General features: G+C 43.5%; 4 non-coding genes across 4 annotated transcripts; 1 reads left to right on the top strand and 3 right to left on the bottom strand.

The window, feature by feature from the left end:
• Positions 1-5,862: 5,862 nt before the first annotated feature.
• Positions 5,863-5,946, bottom strand: Trnal-cag (transfer RNA leucine (anticodon CAG)). Its single transcript has one exon. It is a non-coding gene; the product is annotated as a tRNA-Leu (tRNA).
• Positions 5,947-7,505: 1,559 nt separating this feature from the next.
• Positions 7,506-7,578, bottom strand: Trnak-cuu (transfer RNA lysine (anticodon CUU)). Its single transcript has one exon. It is a non-coding gene; the product is annotated as a tRNA-Lys (tRNA).
• A 1,739-nt stretch (positions 7,579-9,317) lies between these two features.
• Positions 9,318-9,401, bottom strand: Trnal-cag (transfer RNA leucine (anticodon CAG)). The gene has a single exon. It is a non-coding gene; the product is annotated as a tRNA-Leu (tRNA).
• A 5,641-nt stretch (positions 9,402-15,042) lies between these two features.
• On the top strand, positions 15,043-15,126 carry Trnal-cag (transfer RNA leucine (anticodon CAG)). Its single transcript has one exon. It is a non-coding gene; the product is annotated as a tRNA-Leu (tRNA).
• The last annotated feature ends 923 nt before the right edge of the window (positions 15,127-16,049 follow it).

Genomic DNA, 16,049 nt, shown 5'->3' with positions numbered 1-16,049 from the left:
AGGCTTTTGAAGTCGCCGTCGAGACTAGACGACTTCGCGCTAAACCTACGACGTCAAACGGAAATAAAACTTCACTTCCGGGCGCCGTCGCCTTCTTAAAAAGTAGCTTTTCTAAAGGTTCCTAATATGGCCGTAGTGACGTCAGATGTAATCAAAGAAAAGTTACATGCAAAACGTTTTTAGATTTATTAACCAAAATCGTACACTTCATTCCGTTTTCTTAGCTAATTCTGGATAGCCACTGACAGAACGGAATTTTTTTAGACGGAGTAAGGCTTGTGTGTCTTCCCTGTTCTCAATTTCAGATGATATCGATCTTTCATGTAAAGCCTGCTTTGCACTGACGAAGAGAGTCTATTGGTTCTATTCTTTTTTGCCATCACGTGGTCGTTTTTCGAATGTTTTCCGGTGCCTCTAAATTGCATTTTACAGCGTGAGAAATAGTTGCAGTGATAAATATCACCGCGAACTGAGTTTACAGATTTCGTTTGTCACTTGTTGTTTGCTTCGTATTTGATGATAAAGAAGCGAGGGCAGCAGATGCAATATTGGGTGAATGTGCATAAGATCCAGTCACTAAGTTTAAATAGGTTTACCTTGAAGTCAAAAGTGCCAGTCCGGTGGGATTCGAACCCACAACCTTTGAATTAGACGTCCAACACGCTAGTCCATTGCGCCACGGGGGCTAACTGATTACAGTTTGTAATCATTCCTGCTAAACTTTAGGCAATCGCGCCACAGGGATTTCCAAGGACACGAGAACCTTCGCTGGCGGGCTCAACGTTTTCATTCAAGGCTGACTTTAGATCACGGATAAACAGAGACTCTTTAATTTTACAATTTTACTGGTCGATGAGACATGCATTGTAAAATTAAAGTCTCTGTTTAACCGTGATTTAAAAGCCAGCCGTAAATAGACGAGTTCACGCTCTTGATTGCGTCATGGGTAATCAGGACAACATGGTGGGAAATTCAAAGGTTTGTATGGAATTTTCAAGCGAAATGTTCTGTACATGACTCTATTTTATAGACTTTCGCCTTCATAAACCAAACAAATAAGTTCATGCTCACAAAGGAGAAGAACTAGACTTGGTTCTTTGGAATTGCTAAATATGGCTTTTTTTTTTTGTCTCCATACAGTCTCTGTAATTTTGTGCGTTTGGAATTACAGGAAATGCTTTTTTTATGTTTAAGGCGAATGGCTGGCCCCCCGGGAGGGTGAGTGCAATGGCCGCCAGACATAACGACTAATCCGTCAAACACAACGGTTCACCTCAAACAGGGGTGCACCAACACACCAACTTCGCCGGGGAATCGAACCCCGCCCCTACCAACAATGAACAAAAGACAAACAGACAAATGAAAAATTGCATCGACGAGATGCCTCGTCCGACTTACACTCCTAAATGACAATTCGACAAAACCAACAATAAAGACTCAAAAAACAACTGGACAAACCAAAACAAGCACGACCCAGCACAAGGGCGAAAAGCGACCAATAAAAGGCCGCCCGTCAACAGACTCATCCAACGCCAAGACGTTGGTTCACCCCAGAAAAACGGCCAGTGCACGCAAACGAAACACAAAACGAGAACCTAAATATGAACAACCAAAGCATCATTATGTAGCGAAGACACCACACCACGAGCACCCCACTGACGAACAAAATAACGACGACGACGACGGTCAGACCGGAAACGACGGAAAAACAAAGGGAGATTAAACCGGACCCGAGACTTTACACGCTCCATGACATCAACCGCCAAGGGACGAACGCCCCTAAAACGAAAATCATTCCGAGCCCCCCAAATACAAAACTTGCAAACATTTAGCATATAAACAAAAACCCGAGGAACCACAGACAACACATCAGCCGAGAACCAAAAAGCAGATGACGAACCAACTTGAAGATAGAAGGACAAAGAGGAGAAGCCAAGAACATAATAGACTGAAGCCACGACAAGACACTGACCACCAGAGGACAGTGAAAAAACAGATGTTGAAGAGACTCGACAGGAGCAGAACAAAAACAAGCAGTAGAAAGAGCATAACCAAAACCGGCAAGCCTCTCGGCCGTGTAAGGACCCCATGTGAAACTTTCCAACATAAATCAATAAAGGGACGATCCAAATCAAAAAAGAAAAGCTGACGCGAAGTACAAGACCAGTAAAGAGAACCAAACAAAGGAAAGAATTTCTCCTCACAATGAGGAGAAACAGCATTTTCAGACAAAAGAAACAAATAAGCAGACTTTGTAGACATAGCAGAAACAGGACAAAAATCAATACCCGAACCAATACCCAAAGAAGACGCAGTAAGGGATCCTTTACACGCCCGCCAAGCAGTCAACAGAGAACGATAGAACGGAGACAGAGAAACCGGAGAAAAACAAAGCGGAGCAGAAAAAACGAGATGCGGAGGAGCGGCAAGCCGGGAGGAAAACCAAAAAACCATGAAAGAGACCCATGAAGACGGAGAACAAACAAAACGACGAACCCACTGAACACGAAGAGCCATACCTTACACTGAAAATCCACAACAGAAAAACCACTCAAACAAGAAGGCTGAACAACAACACGACGAGCGACCAAGTCCCGCTTACCGCTCCAGAAACACTTAAAAATTAACGTGTTTAATTCCACACTGACCCACCGGGGAACATGGATAAGAGAGGCCACGTACCACACACGGGAAAGGGCCAAGGCATTGATAACAAGTGCCTTGCCCTTATAAGATAACAAACGCTGACGCCAGGAGTTCAAAGCATTTTCCACCGCGGTGATACGCGGCCTCCAATTGTCCTCCTCAAGATTGCCCGGACCCAGAAAAACCCCCAACACCTTCACCTTCACCGACGACCAAGTAATGTTAACCGGTGAGTCAGTGCGACCGTTCCAACAACCCAACCAAAAACCTTCACATTTACCATATTTTAGTTTAGCCGCAGACCCCTCTCATACAAAGAATAGACATCAAAGACAGCCAAAATACCAGGAACAGAAGAAACAACCAGCGTAGTGTCATCAGCATAAGCAGAAACAACAGGCAAAGAAGATGAAAAACCAGGGAGAGACAAATCAGAAATTAAAGCACTAGAACGGATATTAAAGGCAAGAACCTCGGTGACTAAAACATAAAGGACGAGATAACTTAAAAGAATTTGAAATATGACCATTTACATTTACACAACTACTATCATTATTATAAAATAAATTTACCCACCCAACAAAAGACTTCCCAAAACCCATTGCATATAAGGTAGAACGTAGGTTTACCCAATAATTAATACTAATACGTTTAATATGGGATTTACCGCTGTCCCACCACCGAGTGAGGGAAGAAAAAGAAGACTGACGAGACTGCCAGAAAGACCAAAAAGTTGAGATGAGGTCGATATACTCGGCCTAATCCAAAACAGAACGATTGAGCTTCCACAACCCCGGACCCGGAGGAACGGAGTTGGGGAGGGCCCATGAAAAAGAAAGAGCACAATGATCAGAAAAAGGACATGACACCACCAGCAGTATGCATGTCACCAACAGCCTCATTAACGAGATTATCATTATTACCATTAACGTCATCATTATCATCCTCATTCTCACTGTCCACGTCAGTAGCCGGATTACCCGGCACATACCAAAGAGGCTTCGGACAATGCCGCACGAAATGACCAGCCACGTGACACCTTTTACATTTACCTTTTAAAGGGCAGTCAGCCGCCTTGTGGTTATCATTGCAAATGTCGCACACCAACGGCTGCCCCTTATACCAAACGCGACAGTTAACCCCGTCAATAACAATGTTGCGAGGTATATCATGTTTGCACACTATGCCCACCAGACGGGTACCTGTATGGACACCAGGTACGTTAGACCACTGCTGGTGACGGACCTCCTTAATCTCTCCAAAAAACTTGAGAGCCTCCCGCACCCGGTCATTACTCCCTTCAAAGGGAAACAAGTACACTATCACGAAGGTGATGGGGGTGGAAACAATCACGTCACAACGGACGTCACCAAAAGAGATGAACCCGGCCTCCTCATAGATCTTTTTGCGAGTTGGGTCTATGAATGAGATACGTATAATACCCCCTAGGAAGACCTGGATCGAATCCACCAGGCCAGCCAGGGAGTTAGCAATGATGCCGGCAACCCCGACATGGGAAGTCCCAGCCGGGAAGCCGGACTTTATGATTACGGTGCGCGTGTTGCGCGGAACCATTATGGAAAAACTTTTTAAGGTATGAAAATTAATAATACAAAATCAATTTAACAGTAAACTTTTATGATTAAACCTTAAGCAGCTGCAAAAGGGCTAAGATAAATAAATGTTGTCTGCTTTATATATCACACTAGTTTTCTAGATACTATCTCACAAATTATAATATGAACCACAATTAAGTAACTACTAATATGAAAGATAAATTCAATATTAATTCACACTATGTAGTCACCCACTGAAGGAGTAACTATTCAAAGACTTTATCAATAAGATTCCACACCAATTAATCACTAACTAATACAGGAAAGATTCGTCAAAAGACTAAGCAGTTATTTTAACAATCTAACAACACGCTAAATTAATCTCAGGCTAAGGAACCGTTACAAATAGAGACCAAGGAAACCCCTTAAACAACTAAGGAGAAACCAAGAAGCAAAAAACACACAAAAAACCAAATAACAGCAGAAAAACCAAAAAGGACACTTCAAAGATGGACTAAATGAAGTGTCCAGCAAAAACAAAACATGGGCTCAAAAGAGCCCTGGAAGCAAAGAAAACGAAAAAAACGACTCGGCTTACCCCGGGTTACCGCAGAATGCGGAGCATGAGTCCCCGGGAGGGTCACCGAAAAGAAAAACCAGAAAACAAAGAAAAGCACAGCACCAAAAAGACTCTTACCACAGATCCAAAAATGAAAAACCACACTCCAAAAATGAAAAATTGTCCAGGGCACACTCCAAAAATGAAGGTCTCCCAACAAAAATTGAGGACTTCTGTGCAGGGTTTGACTTACATAGCCAAACCCGCGTTCAGGTGACAGAAACTCTTTTTAATACAATAGCCATTCTCTCCAAATTTATTCTGCCGCACATTTGAGCGCATATCTTCTTCTTTGGAAAATAAAAAACCCAAAATTGCATATCATAAATACTTTTCATCGTTTTGAACTTCCAAACTTTTTGAAATTTCTCTCCATCTTGCCCTGATTACCCATGATGCACTCAAGAGCGTGAACTCGTCTATGAAAACGTTGCAGTGCCGGAGAAACTTTATCTCTATTATTAGCATATTTCTTGTCGTTTTATGTCAATCAATTTTGTTAGTTCCCGGTCCATTCATTTTTATTTTTAACTTTAAATTTATCCGTAACTGAATAATAATCACTTATGATGATTTATCTTGTAACATACCAAGTATATAAAAAGAGTTATGCAGTTCAAGTAAATGCTTGTAACCGCTGTTTACGTTACATTATTAGAGCGGTCTTCCCCACGCGAGTATAAGAGATATCGTCGACATGAATTCATTATCATTTCCATAGAAGGCTCAGGCATTTTTTGGTGAGACGTTCCTTTTTCCTCCCTTCCCTCTCTATTTGTCTTTACTTACTGTTCCTTTACCTTCATCTGAAGGTGGCCGCCAAACCTCCATATCTCAGTAGGAGTGCGGTACTTAAAGTCATCTGATCATTGCTAAATTTAATTACTCTCCTTATTCCAAATTTGACTCTGATCACCTGAGGTCAAGTTAATTTCGACATTTTCTTTCCAAACCTGTACATAGCTCTCACCTAAATTAAGCGTACAGAATTTAGTTTGCCAAGATTCGGAGTAACGAAAAAATACCTTAAATGAGGTGAAGTGTCAGGAGTGGGATTCGAACCCACGCCTACATGAGTAGACTGCGACCTGAACGCAGCGCCTTAGACCACTCGGCCATCCTGACTCCTACTCTTTCGAATGGGAAGGAGCGTGTTGGGAAAAAAGCCGACGTAGGGCCTACCACCTCTGCAATGGTATGTAGGTTGAAAATGAGAAAATGTATCTGCCGGCATTTGGGCCTTGAAAGATATCCGCCCCAGCCTGGTGCCTCGCCAAACCATGCTGCGAATGTATATGAGGCTTCAGTCCTTCCTTACCTACATTATTGTGCTGAGGTTTGGGGTTGCATTTGTAAAATCCAGTGTGACAGACTCCATAGATTGCAAAATAGAGCCGGGAGAAGGCCTTTCATGATTTTAACACAAGATCTGCTGATATACTTCATTACCTATGGTGGGACAACCTTGAGTAAAGGTGATGCTCCAAGCAGCTCACAAATAAGTGTTTTGAATTCGGAATAATCTTTTTCCGGATTGTTTAAATAATTTGTTTGAAGGAACCTCCGGAATTCATTCATACAATTCACGGCGCTCCTCAATTAATGCTTTCGTGCCCGGACCCCATACCGAGGCTGCTAAGAGGGCGTTTTGCTATAGACTGAGGTGCCGTCATGTAGAATGGCCTTGACAACAAAGTTAAGTTGGCGCTTCATCTCAAGACTCTCGGCTCTGCTATTGTTTGAGGGAGTTGTGGAAGTACTTATTTTAGTTGTTATGAAACTTGTTTAGGTAATTCACGGCTCAAATTTTAGTGCAATAAACATTGTAGTAGGGGAACATTTTTGTAGTATTAGGATATTGTAATTTTTCAGCTTGTGTCTTTTTCTAACTTTTATCTAAACGGCTCGCTGGAAGAGCAAACTGGCGGTCATGGGCTCAAATTCCATGAGGTTTGTTAAAAATCTGAATTCTATGACAATCTGTGTAGTTGTGCATAATTCCGTAAATTGGAATGTTTCATGAGATCAAATCCTGCTCACTAGACAAACCATTTCGGTTAGAGCTTGGAGAAAAAACCTTAATCGATGAGTCTGATTTGGAAATTATCCTTTGATGGTACACGGACCCAAGACTTTCCTTTTTAAAGCTAGCAAATCACTTTTCATCAATTTACGAAACCTCTCTTTAGCTAAGCTCTGGTGACAATTTCCTGGCCATCGTCGTCCATTTTTGTACCTTTATATCATAAACCTTCAACTGAAGGTCCTTTCAGTGATGTAATAACTTTGTGGCACGTTACGATTTCGCCAAAGAGCGGGAGAAAACAACCGAGGAGTTTCTTAAAGTAGTAGGCTTCAATTTCCGAAAAGTTATTTTTTTACCTGTAGCCGTAACGCTTCATGTCATGACTTTTCCAAGGCGCGAACCAAACTAAGGTAAAACTTCGTTAATGGTTTAGTGGTTCAAGAAAACCAAGGCAAACAAAGGACTTCTCAACCGTAGTCCAACTTCCCTGCAAAAACGCAGAGGTCTGTTTGATTTCTAACTTTTGCTTTTAAAGTCACATTCTAAAGTCCGTGACTCCCTGGACGTCTCTCAAGTTTTTACTACCCGAAAAGCAAAGTTGATGATTTCGGCAAGAAGGGTACAAGAGCGTTATCCAGCCAATAAAATAAAAGTGCACCGCCCAACGTGGGGCTCGAACCCACGTCCCTGAGATTAAGAGTCTCATGCTCTACCGACTGAGCTAGCCGAGCTCCGCGCTGCATAACCGCTGGCGGAACGTTCAACAAAAATATTTGACTGGCATGCTTGGGCTGAGTCATGACAAGCTCATCAACTCTGTTCAGTTCTTGAACGAGGGGCATTTCGGGTTTGTTCATCCTGAGATGCTGCAAAATTATTATAATTACTATCATGAGGGGTGTGGGAAAGGACGATTGAAAGACAATTGAAGGGTGGTTATTTAAAAGTAATAGCAGCAGTTTCACTAGCAACCTTTGTGGCTTCCTTAATGGTGTTGACAAAAGAATTCTCCTAGTCAGCAGGTAGTTTGGGGGGAATTTTGTGTATGTATCATAGACAAAAGTTAGCGTTAGTCTGTAAAATGATGGGGAGAAATTCATAAAGCAAACTCTCAACCCCAAAATAAGGTTAACAAATGAAACAAACTCTGTGTGAAATTAAAAAGTTAATTTTAGAAACAGTCAGATAGTGCATGTACGATAAACTTAATCAAGTAGGAGAGATGAACAAATACTTGACGATGAAAATTATTCGTTCTTAAAAATTGGAATAATAAATGTGAAAAAATCTTTACACTAAAATCGTCGTTCTTTAAAATATATGGAAAAAACTAAAGAAATCCCATGGAATATGAAACACAGGTTCGACGAGGCAAATCCAACAATTGAAGAGCTCCCGGGAAGCTACCACGAGGTTCGTTGAATCTACCACGCGGTTCGTAGTTCCCGTAGCACAGTAGGTTAGAGCGTCGAATATCCTTATAAGCAGTGCTGAGAACGGTCAGCGACGGTGCTGAAGTAAGGCGGTTTCGATACCCGCCGCGACCAGCAGTATTTTAACGTATACGCTCTGCAATCTCATTGGACATTTTTAAACACTTGGCCAATGAGAGTGCAGAATGTAATATAATCGCCATCAAGCTATAACGGCCATAGCCACACTTCTAGCTGAACACATGGGAAGATTATGACAAGGCGAACATTATTTTAAATTTATCCACCAAAAATCGCTGTGTTGTCCCGGAGTGGAATTGATGTGATAGGAAATTTATTTGGCCTTAAGGCTGTGGTGTTTTTATGGCGATTCGGACCGTTGCTTTCGAGGCGAGAGCAATTTGTGGGACGAGATCGCCGCGAGTCACCAGCCTCTCTTCTCTTTATGAGGGGAAATGACAACTAACGACATCGTAAAAATTCGAAAGCCACAAACCCGGCTAAAACAGCTACATTTTGCCCTCCGATTGCACAGAAAAGACGAGGACAACTGTACGTAGAGGTAAGTGCAGTTTATTTCTACATTTACAGCTTATTTTAGCATTTATAAGCTCAGATTTAATTTTCCAATACAAAGTCTATAAATCGAAAACCGAGCTTTGGTTCCCTGTGATTGGTCAAGAAACTCTTTAAGTTTTAAATAGGTTAAGAAATCTAAAAGACTTTTGCGTGCAAGAATGAGTTGGCTTTCATGTGGTAGAACTTGAACACTGCTAATCGCTTTAGTATCTCGCTTCTTCTCGATATCCATTTGCACAAACGTTTTTACTGTATACTTAAAATCATCCAATAAATGCGAATATTAATCATACACCTGATGCAAGATTTGACGTAGATCACCCGGGTTCCATTTTATGAACAATAATGGTCAAGTTAATTTTATTTTTTACCTTCCAAACCTGCAAACAGTGCTTAGCTTAAAAATACATGACGAATTTAGTTTAAGAGTAACACTTAAAGAGCGTAATAGAATGACGTATCAGGAGTGGGATTCGAACCCACGCCTACATGAGTAGACTGCGACCTGAACGCAGCGCCTTGGACCGCTCGGCCATCCTGACACATACGGCCTTAATCAGGCTGTGTGTGTGTTTGCATACCAGCGTAGTGGACGTTATCCAGGCCCAACACCTCTGCCTTGGTATTTGAGATGAAATTAAGCGGATCTCAACCGATATTGCTGCTAGCCGCAATGCGGATTAGTTAATAAGCCTCCGTTAAAAAAAGAGGACATTACAAAGTCTATCGTAGCTTGTCCCCAACATAGCAGAAAATCCGTCCATAAAAAAAGCTAATTTATAAGTGCTTATTGCCCACGTTATCTACAGGATTAACAGGAAGGGCTTACATATACTGGTGCTTCATTTCATCATTGATTCATTCATCACGGGAACTTTAAAACCCACAAATGACTAGCTCCCAACAGCAGTGACTTCATAACTAAGTTGGTTAGAGTGTCGCACCGGTATCACAAAGTCACGGGTTCAAACCCCGTTGAAGTCCTAGAGTTTTTAGGCTTCTCTTCGCAATTGCCTAAAATTGCGTACATAAGTGCGAGGATCATAGCTTCATTTGATTTCGTATCCACAGATCAATACAGGATTCATTTCATAGTTTTTTCTGTCTCAGGCCAAAACAACCGCTGTCCCCCAAGTAAGGAGTTACCCATATTTGTTGTGGTCACGCAAGATGCCATTACACTGCCCCCCTCCTAAACTAAGTATTCGGCCCAGATACGACATACTTATATCCAATGTGTACTGAAGCCTAAAATAACATCAACGGCCTGAATGAAATATTCTATGCTCATTAATTAAGGCAAAACAAACAAAACTAAAACGTAAGTTCAAGTGCAACAGGAAGGTTGCACTGTCTCCCCCGTAACAAAGTCTCTGTATCTGAGAGGTCTGCGTCGACTCCGATGGGAACGTCTGAGGGCTCCCTGCTCCCCATGAAAATGAAACGTTTCATTCATATCATCATGTTCCTTACTGGCTTGTTGGTCCTTGGGACTGGATCCGGTTGGCCGACTTCTTAGTCTGCGTCGGTTTCGCCTGGCTTGAGTGCCAGAATTGCTCATCAGGGTGGCCTGTTGTGGCACGCCCCCTTCGAGTTCACTCTCCTGCCGTCCGACAGGCTGATCTTTGAGCCAATAGGCACTAGTTGTGCCACAGAACATCCACATCCTGTTTCTATGCACAACGTTTGGTCTTGCCCGAGAGCCTCTCTGGATTCTGTATACGACATCACTGATGCGGTCTAACACAACATATAGCGCCTCCCACGGCTCGCTGAGCTTGGGCGATAACCCCTTCTTCCCCTGAGGATTGTGCAACCATACCATTGCTCCCCTATTTAAGGTAGATGGTACACTGCGCATGTCGTGACCCCTCCTCACATTTTGGTTGCTGATCTGTTGGTGATTCCCGGCAAAGTCGTGGGCAATCTCAGCGCAAGATTGTATGTAATCTATGTGTGTACTCGGCGTAGTTTTGTTCATCCCTGTCATCCCGCGGTAAATGCAGGCCCCAGTCTCCCTGGTGAAGGTTTACGAAGGCAGCCAACTGCCTCTCTACAGTGCGGTTGTAGCGTTCCACCATGACTTCAGACTGGGGATGCAAGACGGGGGTTGTGGGTTCCAAGTAAGGAACAAGCGTCCTGAAACACGCGAGACCCAAAGTTTGGATATTGGTCGGTGTGGAGCTTAGCGGGTACATCAAATCTGCTAAAGAATTGCGACACTAAAACATCAGCCACCATAGTTGCTTCCTGGTTCGGGAGGGCGTAAGCCCCTGGCCATTTACTAAAATTATCCATAGCAATCAAATGTATTTGTTGCCATGCCTAGTTTGCGGAAGCGGGGTGAAGACTTCAATGGCCACTCGTTCCATGGGTTCTCCAATGTTGTAGAGTTGCAGGGGTGATCTTTGGGTCACTTTTTGGCACCATTTTTCAACATCACGGCGATAGTGAATCCAATAAGATTATTCACGGACTTTGCCTAAGCTCTGTGATACCCACAGGTAGTCACTCACTGGACTGTCATACAGGCGTTTTAGCACATTAGCGCAAATTTCGGTAGTACGTACCAACTGCCACGTTACCCAACCATGTTCAGGAGATTGCCAGCGATGGTAAAGCACTACATTTCGGAGAGCCAGAGAGTCCCATTGGGCCCAGTATGCTTTGGCAACGGAGTCAAGGTGTGCAACAGCTGGCCAATCTGGACGTTCTCCAGCCTTCCTCCACGTATGTAGGTGAGATATCACTTTGTCTGCAATCTCATAATCATGCAAATTTTGGCAGTGTCCACGAATGAAACGCGAGATTCTATTCACACGCAGTATGTTGTGCCCTCTCCATTGAAGGGCTTGTTTCAGGGAGTAGCACTCTGAGGACAGAGTCCTGTGGCTTGGAGGAAATGGTAGGATTGTTATCCCCGCCGCCTTGGCCATCCCGACCAAAATCGGTATCCTCTAGATCTTGATTTTGGCAATGTGGGAAGGTTGTATCAAAGCAAGGCCGTTGTGATACGCCTGCATTCTGATGGCTCGATAAGCAATACGAACGTCATAGATCGGCATTTTCTCCAACCGTCTTGCTAACTGTCTCTACGTTTTTGAAGGATAGAAGCATGGTTAGTTCTGACAGTGAACTGACTGTCATAGAGGTAGGGGTGGCAGTGCTCAATGGCTTTAAAAACTGCCAGAAGTTCATAACTAGTAGTACAGTAATTGCGGTCGGGTTTACTGAGGGCATGGCTGTAGTAAGCAATGACTCGTTCTCCACGGTCACACGGTCACACACTTGAGAAAGTACCGCTCCGATACAAAGATGGCCTGTACCTCACAACGCAAAGGAAGTTAGAAGTTTCTCGGTCTATGTACCTACTACCGACGGTTTGTCCGTTCATTTTCTGATGTGGTCAGTCAATTGCATAAAGTAACTGATAACAACCAGTTCATCCTTTTTATGGACCGAAGAATGTAATAATTCTCTTCAGGAATTAAAGGCTGCTCTCATGTCTGCCCCATTGGCTGCCTTTACTCGTAGTGCCGAACTCTTCCTGTTAGATACTCATGCCAGCAATGTTGGTATTGGAGCGGTACTTTCTCAAGTGTGTGACCCTGGAGAACGAGTCATTGCATACTACAGCCATGCCTTCAGTAAACCTGAACGCAATTACTGTACTACTAGTTATGAACGTCGGGCAGTTTTTAAAGCCATTGATCACTGCCACCCCTACCTCTATGCCAGACAGTTCACTGTCAGAACTGACCATGCTTCTATCCTTCAAAAACGCAGAGACATTAAGCGAGATGGTTGGAGAAAATGCCGACTTATGACTTTAGTATTGCTTATCGAGCCATCAGAATGCAGGCGTATCACGACGGCCTTGTTTTGATACAACCTTCCCACATTGCCAAAATCAAGAGGATACCGATTTTGGTCGGGATGACCATACATACATACATACGTGGAGGAAGGCTGGAGAACGTCCAGATTGGCCACCTGTTTCACATCTTGACTCCGTTACCAAAGCATACTGGTCCTAATGGGACTCTCTGGCTCTCCGAAATGGTGTGCTCTATCATCGATGGCAATCCCCTGAGCATGGTGACGTGGCAGCTGGTCCTTTCTACCGAACTTTGCGCTAATGTGCTAAAACGCCTGCATGACAGTCCAGTGATTGGCCACCTGGGGGTCTCTAAGAGCTTAGGCAAAGTCTGTGAAAGATTTTCTTGGATCCACTATCGCCGTGATGTTGAGGAATGGTGCCACAAGTGTGACCCTTGTGCTTCCAAGAAGGCTTCAAAAGTGACCTAAAGATCACCACTGCAAAGCAGCTCTACAGCTATGGAAAACCCATAGAACGAGTGGCCATTTACATCCTCGGCCCACTTCCGAAAAACAAGCGTGGCAACAAATACATTTGATTGCTGTGGATTATTTGAGTAAATGACCAGAGGCTTACGCCCTCCCGAACCAGAAAACAACTTTGGTGGCTGTTGTTTGAGTGTCGCAGTTTCTTTTTATTAGATTTGGTGTACCCGCTGAGCTCAACTCCGACCAAGGTCGAAACTTTGAGTCTCGCTTGTTTCAGTAGGTTTGTTCGTTGCTTGGAAACTATAAGGTTAGGACAACCGCCTTACATCCCAAGTCTGACGGCATGCTGGAACGCTACAACCGCACTCTAAAGAATCAGCTGGCCTCCTTCTTAAACGTCACCAGGGAGACTTGTACATGCATTTACCGCACGACGACTTGGAGAATCAAAACTATGCCGAGTACACTCATAGATTAAGATCTTCCATTTAAAATTGCTCACGACTTTGCCAGGGATCACCAGCAGACCAGCAGGCAGAAGATGAAGAGTCGTTACGACATGCCCAGTGTGCCCTCTACCATTAGTAGGGGAGCAATGGTGTGGTTGCAATATCCTCAGTGGAAGAAAGGATTATCGCCCGAGCTCAGCCGGCCGTGGGAGGGACTATATGTTGTGTTAGACCGCATCATTGACGTCGTGTACAGAATCCAGAGAGACCCTCAGGCAAGACCGAACGTTGTGCATAGAAGCAGGCTGTGGACGTACCGTGGCACGACTCGTGCCTATTAGTTCGAGGATCAGCCTGTCGAACGGCAGGAGGGTAAACTCGAAGGAGGCGTTCCACAACCGTCGACCCTGATGAGCAATTCTGGCACTTTAGCTAGGGAAAACCGTCGCAGAGTAAGAGGTCGGACCCCCGGATCCAGTCCCAGGGACCCCCAATCCAGTGAGGAAAATGATGAATTGGACCAAACGTCTCACTTCCATAGGGACCAAGGAACCCTCAGACGTTCCCAACAGAGTCGACGCAGACCCCTCAGATACAAAGACTTTGTAACGGGAGAGAGAGTGAAACCTTTCTGTACGTTGCACTTGAAGGTATGTTTGTTTTAGCTTTGATTGCTTCGTCTTAATGAACATTGAACGTTTCATTCAGGCCGTTGATGTTATTGTAGGCTTCAGTACACATTTCTGGACATAAGTATATGGTGTCCGGGCCGGATACTCAGTTTAGGAGGGGGGCAGTATAATGGCATCTTGCGTGACCATACTAAATATGGGTAACTCCTTACTTGGGGGATAGCGGTTGTTTCTGCGCCAGACAAGAAAAACTATGAAATGAATCCTATATTAAACTGCTGATAGGAAATCAAGTGAAGCTATGATCCTCGCAGGTATGTACGCAAATTTTGGCAATTGCGAGGAGAAGCCTAAAAAATTCAGGCCTTCAACAGGTTTTGAAACCGTGACCTCGCGATACCGATGTGGCACTTTAACCAACTTAGCTACGAAGCCACTGACGTTGGCAGCTCGTCATTTGTGGTTTCTAGTGTTCTCGTGATCAATAAATTAAAGATGAAATGAAGCACCAATAAATGTAAGCTCTTCCTGTTAATCCTGTGGATAACGCGGGCAATAGGCACCTACAAATTGGCTTTTTTTATGGACGGGTTTTCCGCTGTGTTGGGGACAAACTAGACTTTGTAATGTCCTCTTTATTAACGGCTAGCAGCGATATCGCTTGAGATCCGCTGAAATTCAACCCAAATACCAATGCAGACGTTGGGCCTGGATAACGTTCACTACACTTGGATGACTCTTAAGAGAAACAATAGGTATACAAACATACATACAGCCCGGTTAAGGTCGTAGGTGTCAGGATGGCCGAGCAGTCCAAGGCGCTGCGTTCAGGTCGCAGTCTACTCATGTAGGCGTGGGTTCGAATCCCACTCCTGACACGTCATCCTATTAAGCTCTTAAAATGTTATCCTTGATGGGGCAAACGAATTATGCAAAACTACATTCGTTACGAAAAGAATGGAATCCAGGTGATCTCCGTCAAATCTCGCATCAGGTGTATGATTATGATTAATATTTGCATTTATTGGAGCATTTTAGGTATACAGTGAAAACGTTTGTGCAAATGGATACCGAGAAGAAGCGAAACACCAAAGCGCATAACAATCTTCAAGTTCTACCATATGAAAGCCAACTCATTCTTGCATGCAAAACGTTTTTATATGTCAACCGAAATCTCATGCTTTATTCCGTTCTCAACTCATTTTGGACGGATTACCTTATAATACCTGTTTACGGATGGATCTCGACTCAGCTGGGCCCACCAACAAAGAAAAATATCGCTTCTGTGCAAGGTGGCCACTTCTGCCGACTCATGACCTTGAAAATCCCTGTGACGGAAATGTGTCCCATCTAGCAAAGACATTCCCGTGGCGCAATGGAATAGCGTGTTGGACTTGTAAATCAAAGGATGTGGGTTTGAGTTCCTTCGGGGGAGATACTTTTGACTTCAAACTTAACCTATTTGAAACTAAGTGATTGTAGCTCACATTGAAAGAGTTTCTTGGCCAATGAAACTACACCGTGACAGAGCCTTGCCTCGATCGGGTGTGGCCCCCAACCACCGCTTGTTAATTAGATGAAAATGAAACAACATTGACAAAACTTTGATTTTTACTAAGCAAACAAAACAAAGACTACAACACAATCCCATACAAGCTTACAAGTACTGACTGTTTAAATTATATTAAATTAAACAGAGGAGAGGTTTCCACACCAATAAGAACTTGTTCATTTTCCCTTTAGCATTAAATATTTCTATTTGTACAATGGTTTGGTTCATGACAAAATCAAAAACGTGAAT

This window comes from Montipora foliosa, chromosome 9 (assembly GCF_036669935.1).
Source record: "Montipora foliosa isolate CH-2021 chromosome 9, ASM3666993v2, whole genome shotgun sequence".
Classification (NCBI taxonomy): domain Eukaryota; kingdom Metazoa; phylum Cnidaria; class Anthozoa; order Scleractinia; family Acroporidae; genus Montipora; species Montipora foliosa.
The sequence above is the reverse complement of the archived record's forward strand: the minus strand, read 5'-3'. Positions and strand labels throughout refer to the sequence as shown.